The sequence below is a fragment of the Pleurodeles waltl genome, chromosome 10 (genome assembly GCF_031143425.1).
Source record: "Pleurodeles waltl isolate 20211129_DDA chromosome 10, aPleWal1.hap1.20221129, whole genome shotgun sequence".
Classification (NCBI taxonomy): Eukaryota; Metazoa; Chordata; class Amphibia; order Caudata; family Salamandridae; genus Pleurodeles; species Pleurodeles waltl.
Window position 1 is genome coordinate 309,793,974 of NC_090449.1, and position 8,641 is coordinate 309,802,614.

The 8,641-nt window shown below is 44.6% G+C and overlaps 1 protein-coding gene across 1 annotated transcript in view; it reads left to right on the plus strand.

The window, feature by feature from the left end:
* Window positions 1-149: 149 nt before the first annotated feature.
* RAB40C (RAB40C, member RAS oncogene family) overlaps window positions 150-8,641 on the plus strand; it is a 184,539-nt gene continuing 176,047 nt past the window's right edge. The window contains exon 1 of the mRNA XM_069210486.1: window positions 150-237. The gene's annotated coding sequence lies outside the window, so the exon portion shown is untranslated. The remainder of the gene's footprint in view (window positions 238-8,641) is intronic.

Genomic DNA, 8,641 nt, shown 5'->3' on the forward strand with positions numbered 1-8,641 from the left:
AGTACTTCGGATTTCTGTATTCCGAACTCGGAGCGACTGAGATTCCTCCGATGCTCCAATCCTCGATCACCTTACACATTAGCAGTAGTAAGCCACTGCTAAAACGGCTCTCAGAATAAGTTCAACCATGAGATTGGTTTAAAGCGACCCGGAAGTTTTAGAATTATGGACAAATGACATCCGCTAAAAGATCAACAACGGACGACGGAAATTGGGTTGAATATATGGACGGTTCATGTAAGTACTAAGTAGCTGTCAGGGGGTCAAGTTACCTGAAAGCACAGTCAGCTGTTTACATTCATATTGTGGCTAACGTAATGATGGGCGTCCTGGCAGTGTCGTGGACGTATTGTAGAAGTGCTTTGGCAGCTGGATCTTTTCCTTGGTTTTGTTGCAGTCAGGTGGAGCTTGGGGCTAGAGTCTGACAGATGAGACCAGGGCGCTTGTATGTGTGGCGGAGAGGGATGGTATCCAGTCACTGTTATGTGTGTTTGGGGTGGGACCTATTGTCCCCCTAGACCTAGAAGAGGGTTGAATGTGAATAATAGGATGCAGTGACTCGGGCTCAATATGTAGTCTCAGTCCCCTTTGTTCAACTTTAGGGGAAAGTTGATGACGGATGTGTTACTGCAGCTAAGTCAAACTTGAAATGGGGTGGTAGTACAGCGTATCAACCAAAGGTGTGAAGGGCATAGACTGCTTGAATACGAGTAGGGTGGGCAGCTGTCGGTTATCAATTTGCAGGAGAGTGGATGTGTGTGTAGAAATATTTATTGCATAGACATCTGAAGACGTTTGTTGGGGAGTGGGTGACTAGTAGTCACCTAGCGTATTTTCTAGGTTTTATTTTATATCCCGCAACTCTGATCGGGCCAAATTAAAGATACAGCTCACACAAGATTAGGCTATTGTGTGTGTGTGTGTGTGTGATTACAATTTATATTGCATTTATGTTTTAACATCTCTGCCACCTCCTAGGGAAATACCCTTACTGCTTGCTGTTGCAACTTTGAGAGACCACTTTAGAAAATGAAAAGCTCTGGAACCAAGATGGCATGAAATCGTTTTAAGCTTTGAAACACCAGTGGTAAATAGCAGTATCTATCAAAATGCTGTTTTTCCAAGAAAGCCCTGCAGCCACAGGTTACAACACAGTGCCATTTCCATGGGAAGGGAATCACTGACATTCCATTTGTGGCCTAGTGGTCTGGGAAATGTGGGACCAAAATACATGGTTTTAATCTCAGCTTCCAGTTTGGCCAAAGTGTGTTCTCTTGCACAGTCAGGTGTTCAATGCATTTCTCTGCTTCTTTTGTGGCAAGATTGTGCACATGTAGAGTCGACGTAAAGGCTGCTAGTAAGCGTGTGATTAAAGCAAGTGGACTGGATATTACCTGTGGGAGTGGAGACATGCCAAGTCTTGTGGTGTATTCGCCAAAATGCGATCTGATGATAAATGTATAGTCTTTGCATCAAGTAGTGAAGTGCACACTCGAGTCTACTACTTTAATAAACTGTTCCAGAGAAATTAATGCTCCCTTTATCCACTAATCTGACAAAATGTCAGCACTTTGAAAAGGCTTAATGGAAGAAAAAGCCCTATGGATATAGTCATAGGACAGGTCCTCAGCGTACATTTCATTGACCTATTCAAGGTTGTTTAAGAGCAGGTGTCTGGATTTGCACCTCAGTAGCTGAATGTGCTTGTATAGGACCCCTGCTGTGCTGGAGTTCACAGCCTTTCAACTACTCAAAGATGCCACCTTTACAGCTCTTAAATGGCGAATGAGTGACAGTTGCTTGTCCCTAGAGTGGGTTCAATGTGTCTGGGAACCAAAATACAGGACATTAGGTAACCTGTGGTGCCTCTGTGCAGGCAATGGGACAAGACCCACAATTGCTGGAAGAATACAGGATGGTTGGCCATTATAAGTACAAGTGCCATGCTTTTGTACCAGGACCCAAATAAGATGCATTTTCCTCCATTTTCACTGTTGTATACTAACAACAAAAATGCCCCGCTCTAGAATCAAATCAATTTTCAGTTAACATACATAACTTATTTTTTGGGCTCTGATGTGAGACTCCAGTGGTTCATCAGAGGTTGGCTTTTTCACTGCTATGACTGCCATAAAAGAGTAATGTTTGTACTTTGTTAAATGAATGTAGCATCATTATGTAGTGTAGGAAAGTACCATCTTGCCTGGCATGTTACCCCCATTTTTCACTGTATATATGTTGTTTTAGTTGTATGTATCACTGGGACCCTGGTAACCCAGGGCCCCAGTGCTCATAAGTGTGCCTGAATGTGTTACCTGTGTAGTGACTAACTGTCTCACTGAGGCTCTGCTAATCAGAACCTCAGTGGTTATGCTCTCTCATTTCTTTCCAAATTGTCACTAACAGGCTAGTGACCATTTTTACCAATTTACATTGGCTTACTGGAACACCCTTATAATTCCCTAGTATATGGTACTGAGGTACCCAGGGTATTGGGGTTCCAGGAGATCCCTATGGGCTGCAGCATTTCTTTTGCCACCCATAGGGAGCTCTGACAATTCTTACACAGGCCTGCCACTGCAGCCTGAGTGAAATAACGTCCACGTTATTTCACAGCCATTTTACACTGCACTTAAGTAACTTATAAGTCACCTATATGTCTAACCTTTACCTGGTAAAGGTTAGGTGCAAAGTTACTTAGTGTGAGGGCACCCTGGCACTAGCCAAGGTGCCCCCACATTGTTCAGAGCCAATTCCCTGAACTTTGTGAGTGCAGGACACCATTACAAGCGTGCACTACATATAGGTCACTACCTATATGTAGCTTCACAATGGTAACTCCGAATATGGCCATGTAACATGTCTATGATCATGGAATTGCCCCCTCTATGCCATCCTGGCATAGTTGGCACAATCCCATGATCCCAGTGGTCTGTAGCACAGACCCTGGTACTGCCAAACTGCTCTTCCTGGGGTTTCACTGCAGCTGCTGCTGCTGCCAACCCCTCAGACAGGCATCTGCCCTCCTGGGGTCCAGCCAGGCCTGGCCCAGGATGGCAGAACAAAGAACTTCCTCTGAGAGAGGGTGTGACACCCTCTCCCTTTGGAAAATGGTGTGAAGGCAGGGGAGGGGTAGCCTCCCCCAGCCTCTGGAAATGCTTTGTTGGGCACAGAGGTGCCCAATTCTGCATAAGCCAGTCTACACCGGTTCAGGGGACCCCTTAGCCCTGCTCTGGCGCGAAACTGGACAAAGGAAAGGGGAGTGACCACTCCCCTGACCTGCACCTCCCCTGGGAGGTGTCCAGAGCTCCTCCAGTGTGCTCCAGACCTCTGCCATCTTGGAAACAGAAGTGCTGCTGGCACACTGGACTGCTCTGAGTGGCCAGTGCCACCAGGTGACGTCAGAGACTCCTTCTGATAGGCTCCTTCAGGTGTTAGTAGCCTATCCTCTCTCCTAGGTAGCCAAACCCTCTTTTCTGGCTATTTAGGGTCTCTGTCTCTGGGGAAACTTTAGATAACGAATGCAAGAGCTCATCCGAGTTCCTCTGCATCTCTCTCTTCACCTTCTGCCAAGGAATCGACTGCTGACCGTGCTGGAAGCCTGCAAACCTGCAACATAGTAGCAAAGACGACTACTGCAACTCTGTAACGCTGATCCTGCCGCCTTCTCGACTGTTTTCCTGCTTGTGCATGCTGTGGGGGTAGCCTGCCTCCTCTCTGCACCAGAAGCTCCGAAGAAATCTCCCGTGGGTCGACGGAATCTTCCCCCTGCAACCGCAGGCACCAAAAAGCTGCATTACCGGTCCCTTGGGTCTCCTCTCAGCACGACGAGCGAGGTCCCTCGAATCCAGCGACTCTGTCCAAGTGACCCCCACAGTCCAGTGACTCTTCAGTCCAAGTTTGGTGGAGGTAAGTCCTTGCCTCACCTCGCTGGGCTGCATTGCTGGGAACCGCGACTTTTGCAGCTACTCCGGCCCCTGTGCACTTCCGGCAGAAATCCTTTGTGCACAGCCAAGCCTGGGTCCACGGCACTCTAACCTGCATTGCACGACTTTCTAAGTTGGTCTCCGGCGACGTGGGACTCCTTTGTGCAACTTCGGCGAGCACCGTCTCACGCATCCTCGTAGTGCCTGTTTCTGGCACTTCTCCGGGTGCTACCGGCTTCAGAGAGGGCTCCTTGTCTTGCTCGACGTCCCCTCTCTCTGCTGGTCCAATTTGCGACCTCCTGGTCCCTCCAGGGCCACAGCAGCGTCCAAAAACGCTAACCGCACGATTTGCAGCTAGCAAGGCTTGTTGGCGTTCTTTCGGCGGGAAAACACTTCTGCACGACTCTCCACGGCGAGAGGGATCCGTCCACCAAAGGGGAAGTCTCTAGCCCTTTTCGTTCCTGCAGAAACTGCAGCTTCTTCTGTTCAGTAGAAGCTTCTTTGCACCCACAGCTGGCATTTCCTGGGCATCTGCCCATCTCCAACTTGCTTGTGACTTTTGGACTTGGTCCCCTTGTTCCACAGGTACCCTAGATTGGAAATCCACAGTTGTTGCATTGTTGGTTTGTGTCTTTCCTGCATTATTCCTCTAACACAACTTCTTTGTCCTTAGGGGAACTTTAGTGCACTTTGCACTCACTTTTCAGGGTCTTGGGGAGGGTTATTTTTCTAACTCTCACTATTTTCTAATAGTCCCAGCGACCCTCTACAAGGTCACATAGGTTTGGGGTCCATTCGTGGTTCGCATTCCACTTTTGGAGTATATGGTTTGTGTTGCCCCTATCCCTATGTTTCCCCATTGCATCCTATTGTAACTATACATTGTTTGCACTGTTTTCTAAGACTATACTGCATATTTTTGCTATTGTGTATATATATCTTGTGTATATTTCCTATCCTCTCACTGAGGGTACACTCTAAGATACTTTGGCATATTGTCATAAAAATAAAGTACCTTTATTTTTAGTATAACTGTGTATTGTGTTTTCTTATGATATTGTGCATATGACACTAAGTGGTACTGTAGTAGCTTCACACGTCTCCTAGTTCAGCCTAAGCTGCTCTGCTAAGCTACCATTATCTATCAGCCTAAGCTGCTAGACACCCTATACACTAATAAGGGATAACTGGGCCTGGTGCAAGGTGCAAGTACCCCTTGGTACTCACTACAAGCCAGTCCAGCCTCCTACATGAAGGCATTGTGCAGGTGCATTGCTTGGCCTTAATGAGCTCTTATGTTGATAGCTGTCGAGGCAGTTATTTTCAGTGCAGGGTACTATCAATGAAAGTTATTGGTGTGACATTTCTTCATTGGCTCGAGGCCAACTAGACGACCCTTTCTGGGCAAAATGCATCTGATTGATTATGCTTGTCCAACCTATACAGGGAGTGCAGAATTATTAGGCAAATGAGTATTTTGACCACATCATCCTCTTTATGCATGTTGTCTGACTCCAACCTGTATAGGCTCGAAAGCCTACTACCAATTAAGCATATTAGGTGATGTGCATCTCTGTAATGAGAAGGGGTGTGGTCTAATGACATCAACACCCTATATCAGGTGTGCATAATTATTAGGCAACTTCCTTTCCTTTGGCAAAATGGGTCAAAAGAAGGACTTGACAGGCTCAGAAAAGTCAAAAATAGTGAGATATCTTGCAGAGGGATGCAGCACTCTTAAAATTGCAAAGCTTCTGAAGCGTGATCATCGAACAATCAAGCGTTTCATTCAAAATAGTCAACAGGGTCGCAAGAAGCGTGTGGAAAAACCAAGGCGCAAAATAACTGCCCATGAACTGAGAAAAGTCAAGCGTGCAGCTGCCACGATGCCACTTGCCACCAGTTTGGCCATATTTCAGAGCTGCAACATCACTGGAGTGCCCAAAAGCACAAGGTGTGCAATACTCAGAGACATGGCCAAGGTAAGAAAGGCTGAAAGACGGCCACCACTGAACAAGACACACAAGCTGAAACGTCAAGACTGGGCCAAGAAATATCTCAAGACTGATTTTTCTAAGGTTTTATGGACTGATGAAATGAGAGTGAGTCTTGATGGGCCAGATGGATGGGCCCGTGGCTGGATTGGTAAAGGGCAGAGAGCTCCAGTCCGACTCAGACGCCAGCAAGGTGGATGTGGAGTACTGGTTTGGGCTGGTATCATCAAAGATGAGCTTGTGGGGCCTTTTCGGGTTGAGGATGGAGTCAAGCTCAACTTCCAGTTCCTGGAAGACACCTTCTTCAAGCAGTGGTACAGGAAGAAGTCTGCATCCTTCAAGAAAAACATGATTTTCATGCAGGACAATGCTCCATCACACGCGTCCAAGTACTCCACAGCGTGGCTGGCAAGAAAGGGTATAAAAGAAGGAAATCTAATGACATGGCCTCCTTGTTCACCTGATCTGAACCCCATTGAGAACCTGTGGTCCATCATCAAATGTGAGATTTACAAGGAGGGAAAATAGTACACCTCTCTGAACAGTGTCTGGGAGGCTGTGGTTGCTGCTGCACGCAATGTTGATGGTGAATAGATCAAAACACTGACAGAATCCATGGATGGCAGGCTTTTGAGTGTCCTTGCAAAGAAAGGTGGCTATATTGGTCACGGATTTGTTTTTGTTTTTGAATGTCAGAAATGTATATTTGTGAATGTTGAGATGTTATATTGGTTTCACTGGTAATAATAAATAATTGAAATGGGTATATATTTTTTTTTGTTAAGTTGCCTAATAATTATGCACAGTAATAGTCACCTGCACACACAGATATCCCCCTAACATAGCTAAAACTAAAAACAAACTAAAAACTACTTCCAAAAATATTCAGCTTTGATATTAATGAGTTTTTTGGGTTCATTGAGAACATGGTTGTTGTTCAATAATAAAATTAATCCTCAAAAATACAACTTGCCTAATAATTCTGCACTCCCTGTATTTGTATTGTTAATTGTCATTTGTATAACACACATTTTGCTATTGATATAACGTTGCAGTGCCTTTCAGTAGTGCATGGTGTGACTTTACAAAGATTTCTCTCGCAGACCGGAGTCTGGTTCTGTCCTAGGGGTGTATGCTCAATAGGGTGTGTCAAGCTTAATCTTTTGAATTACGGTTCGTAAAGCTAGAGGGGTGTACCAAGTCATTTGCATATTCTTTTAGGTTGGGCTGAATGCCCATTGCTTGTTGAATATGTATGCGACTTAAGTTGTTACACATTCTGTGGAATGCCTTAATAGCCAGTTATTTGCATTTTTAATGTATTTGGTGTATATTCAGCCTTCTATCTAAAAGTATGCTACTCGAGGATAGTGTATGGGTGTTTTAATGAGCCGGGCGTCTGGGAGCACAGTGCGAACCAACTACATGGCATATCTTTGACGTATGAGTGTGAAATTTTCTGGCCAACATTCTTATGGAATGTCTCTGTTCCCTTTGGGTAAACCATGGGCACATGATCAGGTGAACTGCAGATTAAGGGCCTACAAATTCAAATTACTTGCCGGTGGCTGGATTAAGCAGTTGGTGAAGGTTTGTTGATAAACTTTTTTTGATGTTACCTGGATTTGGGATCATTCAGTGGCAGCCTTTTAAATAGAGAAAGTTTGTTCAATTATGTAGTAAAGAAGGTGAAGTATATTTTTAGTCAGTGCCTCGGGTCTGGTTTTAGTGCATGATGTGCATTCATATTGATTAGGTGAATTCTAATGTGATCTAGTGGCACAGTTTTGGTGACCCACAAAGCAAAAATGCTGTTACATGTTTCAAGATGGAGTGTGTTGCAAATCAGCAGTTCTTAACCTGTTTTCTGGGACCCAGGGCGTCTGCACCTGCTTAGAAAATTAAATGAAAACAGATTAGTAAAGTGCCTACAAATAACGAAGTGAACTTTAATATTAACCATTTTAAAGCGTTCTGTAAAAGTGAAGGGTTTTTTAATTGGAGACAAAAAATTAAGCTTTTATCTTTAAATTGATTCGTGGGAGCAGTTTAGTGCACCAGACAGAATATAGCATGTAGGATGTGTGGCCTCAATGTAATTTTTTATTTGTGTTTTTTTAAAATGTTTCATTATATCTGTATTTGAATGCCTGTTTCTGTATTTGTGGTCCATATTCATCAGATTCCAATAGTGACACATTAGGGGTCTCGGAAATTCAGTAATGATTAAGGGGGGAGGTGGGGGGGGGTGGGGTAGTTCTCCATATTCCAGTAATTATTAAGTGGGAATTCACAGAAGCCAAAAAGTTGAGAACTGATGCTGTAGGTGGTTGTTCGTGTGCTTGAGACTGAAGGTGTGCTGGTGAATTTATAGTGAATTAACTGTTAAAGTATAGGCTTTTCCCCAACGGCCTCGTCTGCAGACGGATTTTATTTTTGTTGTCTGTTGTAAAAAGATCTGTTGTAGACAATACCAGTGCTTACAATCGTTTTTTTGCTTGGCTTTTTGCATATCATCGCATGGCTTTCTTGTCAATTTGATTTGCTTAGTTCTTATTCAGTAGTTTTCCTCCTTCTTCTTGTCCCATCCCTGTAGCATAGCTTCCTCCCATTCCTTAAGACTGCATGACTTATGATCTTTCTCTAATTAAATTTAGGGAGCAAAAGTTTAGGTCTGGCTGGACAGTGAAGCTGCCCATCCACCTTTCGTTAGCAATTCTT